We start from the raw sequence: 20,910 nt of genomic DNA, 5'->3' as shown, positions 1-20,910 counted from the left end.
AAGGGGAAAAGGGAAAAAGGGAAAGGGAAAGGGAAAAGGAAAGGGGGAAAGGGAAAAGGGGAAAGAGAAAGGGAAAGGGAAAAGGAAAAGGAAAGGGAAATGAAAGGAAAGGAAAGAAAAAAGAGAAGAGAGAAAATCATCTCCCCCACCCCACCCCAGGAAAGAAAAAAAGAAAGAAAAAAGAAAATCGTCTCCCCCACCCTGCCACAGACAGAGTCTTGCTCTGTCAACCAGGCTGGAGTGCAGTGGCCCTTTCTCAGCTCACTGCAACCTGCGCCTCCTCGGTTCAAGCAATTCTCCTACCTCAGCCTCCCAAGTAGCTGGGATTACAGGCACCTGCCACCGTGCCCGGCTAATTTTTTTGGTATTTTTAGTAGAGACAGGGTTTCACTATGTTGGCCAGGCTGGTTTCGAACTCCTGACCTCAGGTGATCCTCTGGCCTTGGCCTCCCAAAGTACTGGGATTACAGACATGAGCCACTGTGCTGGCTTTAAAATTGTCTTTATTCATAGATGACATGATCATCTGTAAAAAAACTATCTGATGAAATCTAAAAAATAATAATAGAATGAGTTTAGCAATGATGCAGAATATAAGGTCAATATAGAAAAATCCACTGTATTTCTATATACTAGCAACAATCACTCATTAAAATTATAAATACAAAGCATCAAAAAATATAAAAATTCATAAGGATAAATCTGAAAAAAATATGTGAAAAATCTGAACACTGAAAACTACACATCAGAGATATTAAAAACCTAAATAAGTTATATATATACATATATCTGTTCACAGGTTCTTAGAAGACTTAATATTGTCAGCATGCCAATTCTCCCCAAACTGATTCAATAGATTTAATGCACTCTCAATCAAAATCCCAGCAGACTTTTTTTGCAGAATCTAGCACACTAGTTCTCTTTTTGTTGTTGTTGTTTTTGGGAGACAAGGTCTCACTCTGTCCCCCAGACTGGGCAGTGGCTCGATCTCAGCTCACCACAACTTCTGCCTCCTAGACTCAAGTGATCCCTCCCATCTCAGCCTCCCAAGTAGCTTGGACTGCAGGTGTGCACCACCAAGCCCAGCTAAGTTTTATATTCTTGGTAGAGACAGGGTTTTCCCATGTTGCCCAGGCTGGTCTCAAACTCCTGGGTTCAAGCAATCTGCCCACCACAGCCTTCAAAAGTGCTGGGATTACAGGTGTGGGCCACTATGCCCAGCCTAGCAAACTAGTTCTAAAATCCCTATGAAAATACAAAAGTCCTAGCATAGCAAAAACAACTTTGAAAAAGAAGTTGGAGGGCTGGCTGGGAGCAGTGGCTCACTCTTGTAATCTGAGGCAGTAGGATCACTTGAGGCCAGGAGTCCACCAGCCTGGGCAACATAGGTGAGACCCTGTATCTACAAACATAAACATAAAAATATCAGGGCATAGTGGCCTGCTATTGAAAGGAAATAAACAGACAAGCCTTGGTTTACTTGTGCCATAAAACAGGAAAGCTATCAAAAACTACTGGGGTCATATCAAAAGGACAAAGGAGGCCGGGTGTGGTGGCTCATGCCTGTAGTCCCAGCACTTTGGGAGGCTGAGGCGGGTGGATCACCAGAGGTCAGGAGTTCGAGAACAGCCTGTCCAACATGGTGAAACTCTTCTCTACGAAAAAAAAAAAAAAAAAAGGACAAAGGAGCCAAATTAAATGGGTTCTTACTGAACTAAGATGAGACAATATGAACATCATTAAGAGTAACATCTATAGTACCTGAAACATATTAAATACATAAATATCCATTAATTTATAATCACACTCTAAAACAAACAAAACACATTAATCACTTTTGGAGGTTAGTGGGGCACTAAGTCATTTCATTATTCTAAATACGGACAAAGAGAAATAATTCGGCCTTTCCTGTACAAACCACATTTCAAAGTAATCAAAAAGTTAATGAAGGAAAAAGTCTTCTTTAGAGAAAAATTCTACCTAATACATACAGAAGAATAAAATTAGAAAAAAAAATCTCTATTTTGTATGCCTTAATGTAAGACTAGACCTAGTCAACAATAATCAATGGCTCCTAAAATCACTGGATGAAAGGCTGATGGAGAACTTTTAGAAAAGAATGGATAATGTTGACAACACTCATCAAAATTAGTGAGTGGGAAGAATAGAGGAAACTAAGAGTGGAAAAAATGTAATAATCACTGAAACTAGTACTCTCCATCCGTTGCCCTTCTCCTGCTTTGTTCTGCTATCTTAGCAAAAACTCGTCCCTGGTTAAATCCACTTCAAACATACACCCCTGCAGCTGAATATGGCTGGAGGAAATAAATCATACTGACTGATCTCACTTTAAATTTATAACCACTGAGGCAAGGCACAGCAGCTCACACCCGTAATCCCCTTTTGGGAGGCTGAGGTGGGCAGATTACTTGAGGTCAGGAGTTCGAGACCAGCCTGGCCAACATGGTAAAACCCAATCTCTACTAAAAATACAAAAATTACCCAGACATGGTAGTGGACACCTGTAATCCCAGCTACAGGGAGGCTGAGGCAGGAGAATGGCTTAAACCAAGAAGGCAGAGGTTGCAGTGGGGCTAGATTGTGCCACTGCACTCCACCCTGGGTGACAGATCAAGACTAGTCTCAAAAAATAAATAAATAAATAACCACAGGCTGGGCACGGTGGCTCACACTTGTAATCCCAGCACTTTGGGAGGCTGAGGTGGGTGGATCACTTGTGATCAGGAGTTCCAGACCAGCCTGGCAACCATGGTGAAACCCCAACTCTACTAAAAAAATACAAAAATTAACCAGGCATGATGGCGTGCACCTGTAATCCCAGCTACTTGGGAGGGTGAGGCACAAGAATCACTTGAACCTGGGAGGCGGAAGCTGCAGTGAGATCGAGCCACTGCACTCCAGCCGCCTAGGCAACAGACCAAGACTCTTTCTTAAAACAAACAAACAAACAAAAAAAAACAGCTGGGGGCAGTGGCTCACACCAGTAATCCCAGCACTTTGGGAGGCCGAGGCAGGCAGATTACAAGGTCAGGAGTTCGAGATCAGCCTGGCCAATATGGTGAAACCCATCTCTACTAAAAATACAAAATCTAGCCAGGTATGGCATATGCCTAAAGTCCTGGCTACCGGGAGGCTGAGGCAGAAGAATCGCTTGAACCTGGGAGACAGAGATTATAGTAAGCAGAGATCGAGTCACTGCACTCCAGCCTGGGTAACAGAACAAGACTCTGCCTCAAAAAAAAAAAAAAAAAAAAAAAGTTATAACCACAAACCTCAAGAAGCTCTCATGCTCCCTGGCTGTCATATAATATTTCCCAGCTGCAGTCATTCTCCCATTCTCCTAAACAATTTCATACCTTTTCCTCTTTACACAAACCTCTATCACCTCCTCATCTGCAATCTTGGCTGAGCACTTTATTTCCTAATTCTCTGAGAATATTAAATCAATCAGAAGAAAATTTTCACAAACTTCCACTGCCAATTCAATCCACCTACTTGGTAGGTTTCCAATATATTTTAAAGATAAAATCAACAGGAATTGGAGATACATTTGATGTGAGGTATGAGAAACAAAAAGGAATCAAAGACAACTTTTAGATCTTTGCTCAAATCTTAATTTCTCAACAAGGCCTTCCCTCACTACATTTGAATCTGTCTCCATCTCTATCTCCCTTCGTCTCTAACACACACACACACACACACACACACACACACACACAAACACTCCTCTCTCTCTCTCTCTCTCTCTCTCTCTCTCTCACATACTTACATGCTCACACATTCCCTCCCTCCTTTGCAGGGGTGTTTTTTTCATAGTTTTGGGGTTTTGTTTTTGGCAATACCAAATATGAAACACTAAACATTTCACTCCTTCAATTAATATCTGCCCTCACCACTAAAATATAAGCTGCATACAGGCAAGAATTTTCATGCTTAGTTCACTCCCATGTACCTGGCTCATAGTAGGCACTCAGTAAAACTTTATTAAAGAAATGAATGAAAGATTTTTGGCATGAGCAAATATATGGATGATGGTATCATTTACACAGAAAAAGAATAGGTATGGGGTGAGAAGAATCACGGTTTCTATAGGAAGGAGCTTATAATCTAGTGAGAAACAGATACTAGATTGCATGTGACACACAGATTTACGACACATTAGGATTCTATGATTTGTTAACTGATGAAAGCAAAATTGGAATATATAGCATAATCTCATTGTTATAAAAATTGCTTATGCATGCTTTCATATATACATACACACTCGCTTGCAAACATGTAGGCACATACAAACACATACACACGTTTCTGCACCTATACACAAAAACGTTCTTGTAGAAAAAATACCAATTTGCTAGTCTATCCTGGTCAACATGGTGAAACCCCGTCTCTACTAAAAATATAAAAAAATCAGCTGAGCATGGTGGCACGTGCCTGTAATCCCAGCTACTCAGGAGGCTGAGGCAGGAGAATTGCCTGAACCCAGGAGGTGGAGGTTGCGGTGAGCCGAGATCTCGCCATTGCACTCCAGCCTGGGTAACAAGAGGGAAACTCCGTCTCAAAAAAAAAAAAAAAAAAAAAAAAAGAATGGTACCATGTATGGGGAATGGGACTGAAGAGACAGTAGGGAGATTCTCACTTTCTATTTTATACATGTTTTACGGGAAGCATACTACATTTGAATTTTTTTAAAAAGAGAAGAAGCTGGGCACAGTGGCTCATGCCTGTAATCCCAGCACTTTGGGAGGCCAAGGCGGGAAGATCACCTGAGGTCAGGAGTTCGAAATCAGCCTGGCCAACATGGCAAAACCCCATCTCTACTAAAAATACAAAAATTAGGCCGGGCGCGATGGCTCAAGCCTGTAATCCCAGCACTTTGGGAGGCCGAGGCGGGTGGATCACGAGGTCAAGAGATCGAGACCATCCTGGTCAACATGGTGAAACCCCGTCTCTACTAAAAACACAAAAAAGTAGCTGGGCATGGTGGCGCTTGCCTGTAATCCCAGTTACTCAGGAGGCTGAGGCAGAAGAATTGCTTGAACCCAGGAGGCGGAGGTTGCGGTGAGCCGAGATCGCGCCATTGCACTCCAGCCTGGGTAACAAGAGCGAAACTCCGTCTCAAAAAAAAAAAAAAAAAAGACATTTCTCCAAGAAGATATACAAATGGCCAAGAAGCACATGAAACTATCTGCAACATCACCAGTCATTAGGGAAATGAAAATAAAAGCACGAGATACCACTTCACATCTATTAGGATGGCTACAATTTAAAAAAAGTGAAAAAACAACAAATGTTGTCAAGGATGTAAAGAAATCAGAATCCTCACACACTGCTGGTAGGAATTTAAAATGGTACAGCCAGTATGGAAAACTGTATGGTGGTTTTCCAAAAAGTTAAACATAGAATTATTATATGTACACTATGACACTAGCTTTTGATAAAAACAAAGAATTATTATATGACCCAGCAATTCCACTTTTAGATATAGGCACAAAAGAACTCAAAACAGGTATTCAAACAAATACTATAAGTGAATGTTCAGAGTAACCTTATTCACAACAGGCAAAGGTAGAAAACATACAACTAACCATCAATAGATAGATTTTTATAGATTTTTTTTTTTTTAGTCAGAGTCTTGCTTTGTCGCCCAGGCTGGAGTGCAGAGGCACCATCTCGGCTCACTGCAACCTCCACCTCCCAGATTCAAGTGATTCTCCTGTCTCAGCCTCCAGAGTAGCTGGGATTATAGGCGCACACCACCACACCTGGCTAATTTTTGTATTTTTAGTAGAGACAGGGTTTCACCATTTTGGCCAGGCTGATCTCGAACCCCTGACCTCAGGTGATCCGCCCCACTTGGCTTCCAAAGTGTTGAGATTACAGGTGTGAGCCACTGCGCTTCGCCAATAGATTTTTTTTTTTTTTTTTTTTTTTTTTTTTTTTTTTTTTTTGAGATGGAGTCTCGCTCTTGTTACCCAGGCTGGAGTGCAATGGCACGATCCCGGCTCACCGCAACCTCCGCCTCCTGGGTTCAGGCAATTCTCCTGCCTCAGCCTCCTGAGTAGCTGGGATTATAGGCATGCACCACCATGCCCAGCTAATGTTTTGTATTTTTAGTAGAGACGGGGTTTCACCATGTTGACCAGGTTGGTCTCGATCTCTCGACCTTGTGATCCACCCGCCTCGGCCTCCCAAAGTGCTGGGATTACAGGCTTGAGCCACCGCGCCCGGCTTTTTTTTTTTTTGATATAGAGTCTTGCTCTATCATCAGGCTGGAGTGCAGTGGTGCAATCTTGGCTCACTGCAACTTCCACCTCCTGGGTTCAAGAGATTCTCCTGCCTCAGCCTCCCAAGTAGCTGGGACTACAGGTGCCACCACACCCAGCTAATTTTTGTATTTTTGGTAGAGATGGTTTTTTTTTTTTTTTTTGAGACGGAGTTTCGCTCTTGTTACCCAGGCTGGAGTGCAATGGCGCGATCTCGGCTCACCGCAACCTCTGCCTCCTGGGCTCAGGCAATTCTCCTGCCTCAGCCTCCTGAGTAGCTGGGATTACAGGCACGTGCCACCATGCCCAGCTAATTTTTTTGTATTTTTAGTAGAGACGGGGTTTCACCATGTTGACCAGGATGGTCTCCATCTCTCGACCTTGTGATCCACCCGCCTCGGCCTCCCAAAGTGCTGGGATTACAGGCTTGAGCCACCGCGCCTGGCGAGATGGGGTTTTACTATGTTGGCCAAGCTTGTCTTGAACTCCTGACCTCGTGATCTGCCCACTTTGGCCTCCCAAAGTGCTGAGATTACAGGCATGAACCACCATGCCTGGCCCATGGAAATATTATAACTATACTATCAATATTTGCCTGATCATAACTGACACCATTCAACAGGTACACATTTCAGGCATCAGAAACTTCAGCTGCCAAAAAGGTTAATGATATATGGGGCTATCTCATAATGGAAATAATTAGTCAATACAGTGTGAAAGGATTATGTGTTCTCAGCTTTATTGTCCAATGAAAAATGTAATAATATAAAAATTGAATAGAAATTCTACTTAATTTTGCTGAAATGTTAAGATTTCAGGTAACAAGTAATCAGGATGAAAGTACCAAAAATCCTTCCTTTATTTAGGAGATTGTTCATCAGGCTAGAGACCAAACACACATTCAGTAGTTGTCATTATGCATTGTTCCCCGTGCTTCCAAATTACAGTAACATTGTATAATAATATCCTGTAGTCTAATTTATAGGATCATAACATTATGGGCTTGTAGGCTAATGACAAATGACAAATACCAACTTTTAAAATTCCTAGACACAATACAAACTGAGTACAACAGAGGTGAAAAGGATCTACCAACTAAGCCTTGTTTAAAGCATTATCAACTTAAGAAATAAGCCATCTCGCCAGGCGTGGTGGCTCAAGACTGTAATCCCAGCACTTTGGGTGGCCAAGGCAGGTGGATCACGCGGTCAAGAAATCAAGACCATCCTGGTCAACATGGTGAAACCCCATCTCTACTAAAAATACAAAATGTTAGCTGGGCATGGTGGCACGTGCCTGTAATCCCAGCTACTCGGGAGGCTGAGGCAGGAGAATTGCCTGAACCCAGGAGGTGGAGGTTGCGGTGAGCCGAGATCGCACCATTGCACTCCAGCCTGGGTAACGAGAGAAACTCCATCTCAAAAAAAAAAAAAAAAAAAAAAGAAAAAGAAATAAGCCATCTCAACAAACCTAGTGTGTCCAGTGTGTATATTCTGGATGAACATAAAAACAAAAAGAAGAAGGCTGGGCACAGTGGCCCACGCCTGTAATCCCAGCACTTTGGAAGGCCAAGGTGAGCAGATCAGATGGTCAGGAGTTCAAGACCAGCCAGGCCAACATAGTGAAACCTCGGCTCTACTAAAAATACAAAAAATTCGCTGGGCGTAGTGGCAGGCACCTATCATCCCAGCTACTTGGGAGGCTGAGGCAGGAGAATGGCCTGAATCTGGGAGGCAGAGGTTGCAGTGAGCCAAGATTGCACCATTGCACTCCAGCCCAAGCAACAGTGTGAGACTACACCTCAAAAAAAAAATGTTTCCCAGATGGGGAGCCAAAAAATAAAAAATTTGAAAAAAGAAAAAAGAAGAAAGAAAACCTCCTGTGTGCTGATAAGATTAACAAAACACTGGGTCGGGGCAGTGGTTCACACCTGTAATCCCAGCACTTTGGGAGGCCGAGGCAGGTGGATCATGAGATCAGGAGTTCAAGACCAGCCTATCCAACATGGTCAAACCCCATCTCTACTAAAAATACAAAAATTCACCAGGTGCGGTAGCAGGCACCTATAAACACAGCTACTCAGGAGGCTGAGGCAGGAGAATTGCTTGAACCCGGCGGCAGAGGGTGCAGTGGGCCAAGATCGCACCACTGTCTTCTCTCCTGGGTGACAGAGTGAGACTCCATCTCAAAAAAAAAAAAAAAAAAAAAAAAAGATCAACAAAACACTGGCCAGTTGCAGTGGTTCACACCTGTAATCTTAGAACTTTGGGAGGCCAGCACCGATGGATTGCTTGAGTCCAGAAATTCAAGACCAGCCTAGGAAACATAGCAAGACCTGACTATAAAAAATTTAAAAATTAGCAGAGCAACTGTAGTTCCAGCTACTAGGGAGATCTAGGTGGGAGGATCATTTGAGCCCAGGAGTTGGAAGCTGTAATGAGCCATGCTCACATCACTGCACTTCAACTTGAGTGACAGAGCAAGATCCTGATGCTAAAAAAAAAAAAAAAAAAAAAAAAAAAAAAAAAAAAATCAGGCCAGGTGCAGTGGCTGATGCCTGTAATCCTAGCACTTTGGGAGGCCAAGATGGAAGGACCATTTGAGATCAGGAGTTTGAGACCAGCCTGAACCCCGTCTCTATAAAAAATTTAAAAATCGGCCAGGCGCAGTGGCTCAAGCCTGTAATCCCAGCACTTTGGGAGGCTGAGGCGGGTGGATCACGAGGTCGAGAGATCGAGACTATCCTGGTCAACATGGTGAAACCCCATCTCTACTAAAAGTGCAAAAAATTAGCTGGGCATGGTGGCACGTGCCTGTAATCCCAGCTACTCAGGAGGCTGAGGCAGGAGAATTGCCTGAGCCCAGGAGGCGGAGGTTGCGGTGAGCCGAGATCGCGCCATCGCACTCCAGCCTGGGTAACAAGGGCGAAACTCCGTCTCCAAAAAAAAAAGAGATCGAGACCATCCTGGTCAACATGGTGAAACCCTGTCTCTACTAAAAATACAAAAAATTAGGCCGGGCGTGGTGGCTCAAGCCTGTAATCCCAGCACTTTGGGAGGCCGAGGCTGGTGGATCACGAGGTCAAGAGATCGAGACCATCCTGGTCAACATGGTGAAACCCCATCTCTACTAAAAATGCAAAAAATTAGCTGGGCATGGTGGCGCATGCGTGTAATCCCAGCTACTCAGGAGGCTGAGGCAGGAGAATTGCCTGAACCCAGGAGGCAGAGGTTGCGGTGAGCCGAGATCGCGCCATTGCACTCCAGCCTGGGTAACAAGAGTGAAACTCCGTCTCAAAAAAAAAAAAAAAAAAAAAAAAAAAATTAGCTGGGCATGGTGGCGTGTGCCTGTAATTCCAGCTACTCAGGAGGCTGAGGCAGGAGAATTGCCTGAACCCAGGAGGCGGAGGTTGCAGTGAGCCGAGATCGCGCCATTGCACTCCAGCCTGGGTAACAAGAGCGAAACTCCGTCTCAAGAAAAAAAAAAAAAAAATTTAAAAATCAGCTCTACCAGATACAAGCACCTGCATTCCCAGCTACTTGGGAGGCTGAGGCAGGAGGCGGAGGTTGCAGGGAGCGAAGACTGTGCCACTGAACTCCAGCCTAGGAGACACAGCAAGATGCTGTCTCAAAATAAAGTTTCAGTTTAAGCTAAATGGCTGGCTTCGTTCTGAGGTGTTATATACCACCTATCATTCAGCTACAATACTTTAACCTCCTGTCACTACATTAGTTACAGATGAGTTTCACGGTTTTCATAAAATGTCACAAAGTCTCTTATGAAGAGATCCTATACAAAGGACTCCTGAAGGACATGTAGGTAGGTTACAAGAGCAATTTATTATAAAAATTTAACTAGATATCTAAACAAGGTAAGCAGAATAGTCACTTCTGCCATACACTAATGTATGTTTTGAATCACTTTTAACAGTAGGCCAGGAAGAGCCACCAGTGGGCTAACCACATTGACATGCTATGATCAGAGACCAAGTGGATGTCAGGAAAAGTACTGCTCAACTACAGAGGGTAGCCTTAAAACAACAACAAGTCATTTAAGATAGGAAAGATGGCAGGATTTTTTGTTTTTTGTTTTTTAGTTGTTTTTTTTTTTTTTTTTTTTTTTTTTTTAAGACGGGGTTTCACCATGTTGGCTAGGCTGGTCTTGAACTCCTAACCTCAGGTGATCCACCCACCTTGGCCTCCCAAAGTGCTGAGATTACAGGCATGAGCCACCGCGCCTGGCCAAGATGGCAGGTTTTAAAAATTGGTCTTTTCAGTCCTAACCAGGTCAGTAAGAAGTAATATCATTGGCGCCGGGCACGGTGGCGCGTGCCTGTAGTCCCAGCTACTCGAGAGGCTGAGGTGGGAGGATCGCTTGAGCCCAGGAGTTCTGGGCTGCAGTGCGCTACGCCGATCGGGTGTCCGCACTAAGTTCGGCATCAATATGGTGACCTCCCGGGAGCGGGGGACCACCAGGTTGCCTAAGGAGGGGTGAACCGGCCCAGGTCGGAACGGAGCAGGTCAAAACTCCAGTGCTGATCAGTAGTGGGATTGCGCCTGTGAATAGGCACTGCACTCCAGCCTGGGCAACATAGTGAGACCCTGTCTCTTTAAAAAAAAAAAAAAAGCCAGGCGCGGTGGCTCAAGCCTGTAATCCCAGCACTTCGGGAGGCCGAGGCGGGTGGATCCCGAGGTCGAGAGATCGAGACCATCCTGTCAACATGGCGAAACCCCGTCTCTACTAAAAATACAAAAAATTAGCTGGACATGGTGGCGCGTGCCTGTAATCCCAGCTACTCAGGAGGCTGAGGCAGGAGAATTGCCTGAACCCAGGAAGCGGAGGTTGCAGTGAGCCGAGACCGCGCCATTGCACTCCAGCCTGGGTAACAAGAGTGAAACTCCGTCTCAAAAAAAAAAAAAAAAAAAAAAGAAGTAATATCATTGGCAGCATCTTCAAGTACAAAAGATACTTACTTATCTATTCCGGCTCATTCACAATCATATAATGGCCTCATCACAAACATCCTTCTCTTCAGTCCTCATACCCTTTAGCAAATTCTAAAGACCACCACCACCACCACACACACACACACACACACACACACACACACACACACTCCACAAGTAGTAATCATACATCTTGCTAATTAAATAATGTAAAAATCATCCTTTTATCAGCAATGCAACAATCCAAGGTTTTTATTTACTATAGGATTTGGACCGGTAAGAATCCCTATGTAACCTTTGGAGATCCCCCAAAACCTCCAATAAACTTATGTCTTTTTTTTTTTTATTTTTAGACAGAGTTTTGCTCTGTTTCCCAGGCTGGAGTGCAGTGGTACAATCTTGGCTCACTGCAACCTCCACCAACCAAGTTCAAGTGATTCTCCTGCCTCAGCCTCCTGATTAGCTGGGATTACAGGCATGCACCACCATGCCTGCCTAATTTTTATATTTTTAGTAGAGATGAGGTTTCGCCATGTTGGTCAGGCTGGTCTTGAACTCCTGACCTCAAGTGATATGCACACCTCTGCCTCCCAAAGAACTGGGATTACAGGTGTGAGCCACCATACTCGGCCTTCAATTTATGTCTTAACCACAAATTAGTCGTAGGATAATGGCTGCAGAACTTTCCTTTAAGTAATGTCTATATCCTCAGACCCTGCAGAATGTTTTAAGGGCCTCCAGCTACTGAAGAATGTGTATAGAAGATGACATATATTTCAGGAACCCATTCCTATAGGCTGTCATGGTAGATGTGAACATGGAGAGTAAACACTGGCCTTCTAGCCAATCCTTAATATCCAGTAACTAAAGATAAAATGAGCTGGGCACTGTGGCTCGCACCTGTAATCCCAGCACTTTGGAAGGCCAAGGCAGGAGGATCACCTAAACTCAGAAGTTCAAGACCAGCCTGGGCAACAAAGCAAGATCCTGTTCCTACCAAAAAATTTAAAAATTAGCTGAGCGCCATGGTGTGTGCCTGTAGTCCTAGCTACTGGAGAGGCTGAGGTGATAGAATCACTTGAGTTCAAGGAATTCAGGTGGCAGTGAATTATCATGGCACCACTGCACTCCAGCCAGGGTGACAGAGCAAGATCCTGTCTCCAAAAGCAATAAAAATTAAAACACAATAACATATAAACTTCAGTGCAGTGACACGATCACAGCTCACTACAATCTCAAACTCTTGGGCTCAAGCAATCCTTCTGCCCCACCAGAATAGCTAGGACTACAGGTGCCAGCCACTACTCCAGCTTTTTTTTTTCTTTTGAGACAGAATCTTACTCTGTCGCCCAGGTTGGAGTGCAGTGGCACAATCTTAGCTCACTGCAACCTCTGCTTTCCAGGTTCAAGTGATTCTTCTCCCACAGCCTCCCAAGTAGCTGGGACTACAGGTGCACACCACCACACCCAGCTAATTTTTGTATTTTTAGTAGAGACAAAATTCCACCATATTGGCCAGGCTGGTCTTGAACTCCTGACCTCATGATCCGCCTACCTTGGCCTCCCAAAGTGCTGGGATTACAGGTGTGAGCCACAGCACAAGGCCCTAATTTTTTAATTGTTTGTAGAGACAGGGTCTTGCTATGTTGCCCAAGCTGGTCTCGAACTCCCGGTCTGAAGCAATCTCCCACCTTGGCCTCTCAAAGTGCTAGGACTGAGGACAAAGTAGACTCCCACTATACCCAGCCCACAAATGTCAATCTTTAGAAATATTTCAAAGTCAATTCAACTGAATGGCAATTAGACTGGATTTCACACAGACCACCTCCAAAGTTAAGTGTGGACTCACTAAGTTTCCTATAAAGCTCCCAGAAAATGGCATATTGAGCCTGAAGTCACTATGTCACCCAATAATATCATGAAGCAAGATGCAGGGATAATTAACCTCCAGGTAACATTTAGAAAATGAAATGGGAGACTAGATGCAGTAGTTTACACCTGTAATCCTGGCACTTTGGGAGGCCAACAACGGGTGGATCACCTGAGGTTGGGAGATTGAGACCAGCCTGACCAACATGAAGAAACCCTGCCTCTACTGAAAATACACAAAATTAGCCAGGCATGGTGGCACATGCCTGTAATCCCAGCTACTCTGGAGGCTGAGGCAAGAGAATTGCTTGAACCTGGGAGATGGAGGTTGCGCGAGATCATGCCGTTGGACACAAGCCTGGGCAACAAGAGCGAAACTCTGTCTTAAAAAAAAAAAAAGAAAGAAAGAAATGGGAGGCTAGACTCATCCTAAGAGACAGTTTGCTGCAGCTATTTCAACTTATTACATTTGGTATTATGTCACAGCTTATATACTGCATATGGAGAGAGAGAAAATGGAGCCAAATGACTTCAACAAATTTTACTTTCTCTTCTGCCTATGTATTCCAGCTACCTGCTTGAAATATTTAAAGCTTACAGCACGAACTAACATTTTTTTCAATGAATGAAGATGCAGAAGGTAAGCAGTAAGCAACAGCTCATACATGTAAAACATGTTTAAATGAAAAAAGTACCCCAAATTTCAATTAAAGGCAGCAAAGTGTACTAAAAATGACACATTTTACATATCATATAGAGCATTCTTAAGATGATTATCCATATTGCACATGACTGGGAATAACTGTATATAACAAATGGTTCCTTCCACACTGGATACATGAAAACTGGGTAAAACATTTTCTTTTGAATCATTTCCACTTCAAGTGTCCTGCTAGCAATACAGAAAAAGTCAATAGAGAAAGCACCATCCCTTACACAGAAAGCCAAGCGCTACCTTCAGGTAGCATATGATAAAATCACCACTTAAAAGTAACCAAGCCAGGCTGGGTGTGGTGGCTCATGCCTGTAAATCCCTGCACTTTGGGAGGCCGAGGCAGGTGGATCATGAGGTCAGGAGTTCGAGACCAGCTTGGCCAACGTGGTGAAACCCTGTCTCTACTAAAAATATAAAAATTAGTCAGGCATGGTGGCACACACCTGTAATCCCAGCTACTCGAGAAGCTGAGGCAGGAGAATCACTTGAACCTGGGAGGTAGAGGTTGCAGTCAGCTGAGATTACGCCACTGCACTCCAGCCTGGGCGACAGAGCAAGATTGTCTCCAAAAAAAAATAAAAAATAAATAAAAGTAACCAAGCCTCGGCGGGCCATGGTGGTTTAAGCATGTAAACCCAGCACTTCTGAGAGGCTGAGGCGAATCATTTGAGGACAGGAGTTCAAGACCAGCCTGGTCAACATGGCAAAACTCTGCCTCTACTAAAAATATAAAAATTAAGGCCGGGCGCAGTGGCTCAAGCCTGTAATCCCAGCACTTTGGGAGGCCGAAGCGGGTGGATCACTAGGTCAAGAGATCAAAACCATCCTGGTCAACATGGTGAAACCCTGTCTCTACTAAAAATACAAAAAATTAGCTGGGCATGGTGGCATGTGCCTGTAATCCCAGTTACTCAGGAGGCTGAGGCAGGAGAATTGCCTGAACCCAGGAGGCGGAGGTTGCGGTGAGCCGAGATCATGCCATTGCACTCCAGCCTGGGTAACAAGAGCGAAACTCCATCTTAAAAAAAAAAAAATCAAAAAAAAAAAATACAAAAATTAGCCAGGTGTGATGGTGCATGCCTGTAGTCCCAGCTACTCAGAGGTTGAGGCAGGAAAATCACTTGAACCCAGGAGGCAGAGGCTGCAATGAGCCGAGATCACACCACTGCACTCCAGCCTGGGTGACAGAACAAAACTGTCTCAAAAATAAATAAATAAATAAAAGTAAGCCTCCTCAAAACACTAAACACAGAATTACCATAAGGTCCAGCAATTCTATTTCTGTTTAAATATTAAAAAAAAAAAAAACCTGAAAGGAGCATGATATGGCTTGGATCTGTGTTCCCACCAAATCTCACGTCAAACTGTAATCCCCAGTGCTGAAGGTGGCCTGGTGGGAGGTTGACTAGATCACCAGGGTGTTTTCTCATGAATGGTTTATTACCAGCCCCTTAGGGCTGTTCTCACAAGATCTAGTTGTTTAAAAGTGTATAGCACTTCCTTCCACCTCTCTCTCTTCCTCCTGCTCTAGCCACCTAGACATGCCTGCTTTCCCTTTGCCTCTCACCATGATAATAAGTTTCCTGAGGCCTCCCCAGAAGCTGCTATGCTTCCTGTACAGCCTGCAGAATCATGAACCAATTCAACCTTTTTTTAAAAAAAAATTACCCAGTCTCAGGTATTTCTTTACTGCAATGTGAAAATAGACTAATGCACAGGGATTCTAACAGGTATTTATACACCAAAATTCGCAGCAGTATTACTCACAACAGCCAAAAGGTGGAAGCAACCCAAATGTCCATTGAGGATGAATGGATAAAAAAAATGTGGTATGTACATACAATGGAATATTATTCAGTCTTAAAAAGGAATGAGATTCTGACATATGCTACAAGATGGATGAATTCTGAAGATATGCTAAGTAGTACAAGCCAGACACAAAAAAGTAAATATTATATTATTCCACTTACATATGAGGTACCTAGGGTAGTCACATTCATAGAGACAGAAAGTAGAATACTGGTGGCCAGTGGTTGGGTAGAGAAAGAGAAACAAAGAGTTATTGTTCATATATATATATATATATATTTTTTTTTTTTTTCTTTTTATAGACGGAGTTTCACCATGTTGGTCAGGCTGGTCTTGAACTCCTGACCTCAGGTGATCCACCTGCCTTGGACTCCAAAGTGCTTGGATTACAGGAGTTATTGTTTAATAGGTGCAGAGCTTCAGTATGGGAAGATTAAAAAGTTCCCGGGACAGATGGTGGTGATGGTTGCACGGCAATGTGAATGTACTTAATGCCATGGATCCATACACTTAAAAATGGTTAAAATGATAAATTTTCTGTTATATATAGTTTACCACAATATATTTTTTTTGAGATAGTCTCACTCTGTTGCCCAAGCTGGAGTGCAGTGGCATGATCTCAGTTCACTGCAACCTCCACCTACCAGGTTCAAGCAATTCTCCTGCCTCAGCCTCCCGAGTAGCTGGGATTATAGCACACGCCACCATGCCTGGCTAAATTTTGTATTTTTAGTAAGACAAAAATATAGGGTTTCACTATCTTGGCTAGGCTGATCTTGAATTCCTGACCTCGAGATCCACCCCTCCTAGGCCTCCCAAAGTACTGGGATTACAGGTGTGAGCCATTGCGCCTGGCCAATTTTTTTTTTTTTTTTTTTTTTGAGACAGAGTTTCGCTCGTTACCCAGGCTGGAGTGCATTGGCATGATCTCGGTTCACCGCAACCTCCGCCTCCTGAGTTCAGGCAATTCTCCTGCCTCAGCCTCCTGAGTAGCTGGGATTACAAGCACGCGCCACCATGCCCAGCTAATTTTTTTTTTTTTTTGTATTTTTAGTAGAGACGGGGTTTCATCATGTTGACCAGGATGGTCTCGATCTCTTGACCTCGTGATCCACCCGCCTTGGCCTCCCAAAGTGCAATTTTTTTTTTAAAGTAAACAAAAGGTCAGGCGTGGTGGCTCATGCTATAATCCCAACACTTTAGAAGGCCAAGGTGGGTGGATGGCTTGAGCCCAGGAGTTGGCAACCAGCCTGGGCAACACAGAAAAATCCTGATTCTACAAAAATATACAAAAGTTAACTGGATGTGGTCAAACAATTAGCCATGAGGGTACCACTGCACTCCAGCCTGGGCAACAGAGTGAGATCCTTTCTGGGCGTGTGGCAGGGAGGCGGTGCAGGCTAGGGGAACGGAGAGTAAACAAACTAGCCAACACCAGCTACTCAGGAAGCTGAGGGAGATCATTTAAGCCCAGGAGTTTGAGGCCATAGCAAGATCCTGTCTCTAAAAAATAAATAAATAAATAACCAAGAACAACTGTCAAACATTTGTGGCAAAAACATAAGGAGAAAAGCAAAAGACTCTGTAACAGGCAAGCTTCACTATAATCCTTCAGAGTCTAGATGATTTTGTTGAAAGTGAAGATCCCAGAAGAGAAGGGATGGACATTCTATTTTTATTTTGCTGCAAATATACACTAAGCAACTAAGGAAGCTGAATTATATTCTACAGGTCATTTGATAACATAATGAATGAACTGTAGTTCCTAACAATTACATCCAAAAAAATACAAGCTTTTCTTTCCAGTTTCCAATCAAAGTAGCAAGACTGAAATAATCAGTTATACACATAACAGAGAAGCCAGGTAGATCTGAAAGAGTCACTTTCAGTTTCCAGCTTTAATATGGTGATCCTACAATGGGAAACTGCAAGCAGCAATTTTTACAATAGTGTATACAAACTTTCTTCACTGCCATTATAAAGTGACTGCGTAAGTTACTTTTAACCCTTCTGAGCCTCATCTGAAAAATGAGGATAATACTTACAAGTAACTGATAAGATAATAATGTACACTGAGTTCAGTGCCTGGAATACATAAATGCTCAACAAATGAAAATTCCCTTCCATCTTAGCCTGATCAGCCTCCAGGGGCTACTCTCATGTTTTGGCCATAACCTGTGGCTCCTCCCTCACGCCCCAGCTGTTTCCCTCAGTTCTAGCTGTTTCACTCCTGGTTTTTAAGAGGATCCTCCTATCTAAGTTTAGAGGTAATGCTGGTACCAATTGTGGGCTCAACAGGTGCCTGGAGGGCACCTGAGTACTGAGCAGTTTTCAATTGTTTCCCAGAGTTAATTGGTTTTGGCTCCACAACTGGCTGTCTTGACTTCTGCAAGTAATAGTGCCACGTATACACAGTACATCAGCAGTACAAGACTAAACGGAAAACTAAGTGTGCTCACAGGACAAATCTTAGCAAATGTTTTTAGTCCTATTTATCAGGACCCCAGAGCTTTGTTAAATCAAAGGAGCAGTAAACCTTCAATGAAATCTACAGATGTAGCCTACTAACTTAATCTTCATCTATAGCACAGTTACCAGACCCAAGTTTCAACCCATTCCTGCTGCTTTACTACGATCAAGACGGGGGTGAAGCAAAAAGGGCAACCAGGCAGTTAAGATTTTAAAAAGCCATCCGATAGAGCTGGGACTGACTCAAGCTTTGTTCTTCACTAGCTCTGTGACCTTAGTAAATTATTTAAACTCTTAATTTACAAAATATGAAATAATTGTGAGGGTTAAATAAGATAATACATGCAAAAAAAAAAAAAAAAAAAAAGAGGCATATTAGGCAGAGCTCTGTGGCTCACGAATGTAATCCCAGCACTTTGGGAGGCTGAGGCGGGTGGATTACCAGGTCAGGAGTTTGAAACCAGGCTTGCCAAGATGGTGAAACCCCGTCCCTACTTCAAATACAAAAATTAGGCAGGCACGGTGGCAGGTGCCTGTAATCCCAGCTAGTCGCGTGAGTGGAGTCACCTGAACCTGGGAGGCGGAGGTTGCAGTGAGAAGAGATCGCACCACTGCACTCTAGCCTGGACAACAGAGCAAGACTTCGTTTCAGAAAAAAACAGAGACACATTGTCACTAATGAGAACACTGCATTCACTTCTTGCTTTGTTCAATTTCCATAACATCTAAGAAAAGTGACAATTTAGATCGTTTTTGGACTTTTTTTTTATTCCTGAACATTTCTTGAATTAATTGGACCTTTATAAAGTAACCTAAATGCTACCATCCAAGACCTAGCTGAGAAATATAAAGTGATGAATGTCCAGAAATCTTAGATGAGTCAGCAAAACTTAATGCCCAACAAATAAATGGCTTAACATAGACTATTTATGAGCACAGAATGGCAATTACAATTTCAAAATCAGCAGTTTTCTATCTAGTACCATTACAAATTTGGTCTGGAAATCCAAGTACCAAGGAAACTTAAAGATCATAATCCCAAAGATACTTTTCCACAATATTCCCAAACCACCTTAATTCAAACTGGAAGGTGTGAAGTAGCCTGATTATTTGAAGTTAATATCAAGAAATAATTTAAGGCAGAACCCCAACTCTCTCCCACAAACATAAAACCAGTAGCAATTCTAACAAAGTACAGATAACTTTATCCATCACCTTTTGGTCAAACTGAAAACAAACAAGCAATCTTCTGGTTCTCTCCAAAACACTGAACCCTGCATTATGATTGACCTAACTCAAAGCAAGATATTTTTGATGATCTGTCCTCTCCTGCTTCATTAACCATAGGTAAATTACGTACAGCAGCCTGCTAAACAGAGGGGAGGTAAATATTATAGGCATATTTTATCGGTAAAATGGACAAGTGATAATCAAATTATTTAAAGAACGGCTTGTACTCCTTAGCAGAGGGACAAGCTTGAGAAAGATCCACTTTCTAAAGGAACCCAATCATTCTGGATGATTAGGAGAAAGCACTCTAGTCCCAAACGGACTGAATCTACCTTTCTGCTTTAATCCAAGTCCAAACCACATCTATATTATGTCTCTGCCTCTCTTCGCCTTATTTTCCATTCCGTCTCCCCCTTCAATTCCAAGAACGCCCTTCTAGCCCTTATTTTCAAATCTCTTTATTGCCCCCGACTTCTAAGGACCTCGGACACCCACGGAGGTGACCTTACGCATCCCCACTGCATTCTCAATTCATTGTACTTCTCGTCCCAAATGATCCTATTCTTTCCTTCTTTTCTATCTTGCTTGTTATTTCTTAAAATCCAATACCCCACACACCCTCACGCCAGAGTCCCCCCCTCCACACACACACTCCATTGTTTCCCCGGCCTATCCCTCTGGAAACTCCCCAACTCGGACGCGGGTGTCTCGTCCGCCCCACATACCCCAGGAACCTTCCACCCTCCCGGCCACTCCGGGCCTCTAACGGCCCCCGTCCCCAACAATTGCCCCCTCCCCCTTTTTCCTCCCTCAACCCGCTCCTCGCACCTCGGCCCCTCTCTAAGCCCCCGCCAACCCCTCCACCCAGCACCCCCAGCCTCACCTAGCCCAGGCCCCCGCAATCTCCTCGTCGCCCCAGCTCCGGGCTCCGCGTCCCGGACGCTCCCGGGTCTGAGAAGAGGAGAGGAGCTCCTCCGCCTCCTTCACCTCCGCTTCTAGAGCCGCCGCCGTCGCCACCGCGCTCCTCCCACCGCTCGCTCAGAGCCGGACGCCGCCCCGCCCCCACCGCCGCCTCCCCGCTTCTCTCCTGCGCCGGAGGACAGTCCCGGAATCGCAGCCGCGACGGCTGCCTGAGCGCCAGCGGATCACCCCGACCGTCGCCCGGGCAGCGACTCGCCCCGCCCCGGAGCCCCCTCGGGCGCGTGCGCATCAGCCAGCCAGCCAGAGCACAGGGCGCGTACTCGCGCCGGCGCGCCAAGCTAGAGGTTGCTGCAGCCAACCGGTGCACGAGCGCGGTCGAGGCGGTCCGCGCGCCGGAGACTGAGTGGAGCTGTAAGAGGCCCGGGGCGCCTACAGCGAAAGGCGGCCTCCGGCTGGTCGGGTTACCGCTCGTCTCGGGGCCCAGTCCCTCGTGTCTCGCACCGTCCGCAGGCTCGCGCGCCACCGGAGACTGGGAATTACCGGGGAAGGGAAGAGACTCAGGGAGCGGGTCGGGGCCAGACTAGATGTGATGGGAAAACGGCTAGGACTCAAGCTCGCGTCCGCGTGCAGAACGACTCGTACCCGGCGGCATCGGGTAGGCGCC

At 44.5% G+C, this 20,910-nt stretch overlaps 1 protein-coding gene across 5 annotated transcripts in view; it reads right to left on the bottom strand.

The window, feature by feature from the left end:
• SPATS2 (spermatogenesis associated serine rich 2) overlaps nt 1-20,496 on the bottom strand; it is a 141,659-nt gene extending 121,163 nt beyond the window's left edge. For 4 of the 5 annotated variants that reach the window (XR_012518430.1, XR_012518429.1, XR_012518428.1 and 1 more), the window contains exon 1: nt 20,209-20,496. The gene's annotated coding sequence lies outside the window, so the exon portion shown is untranslated. Of the gene's footprint in view, nt 1-15,787; nt 18,420-20,208 lie in introns of those variants that run through there. The other variant, XM_074402614.1, reaches the window with a different exon arrangement.
• Between the last annotated feature and the right edge of the window lie 414 nt (nt 20,497-20,910).

This window comes from Saimiri boliviensis, chromosome 7 (genome assembly GCF_048565385.1).
Source record: "Saimiri boliviensis isolate mSaiBol1 chromosome 7, mSaiBol1.pri, whole genome shotgun sequence".
Taxonomy (NCBI): Eukaryota; Metazoa; Chordata; class Mammalia; order Primates; family Cebidae; genus Saimiri; species Saimiri boliviensis.
The sequence above is the reverse complement of the archived record's forward strand: the minus strand, read 5'-3'. Positions and strand labels throughout refer to the sequence as shown.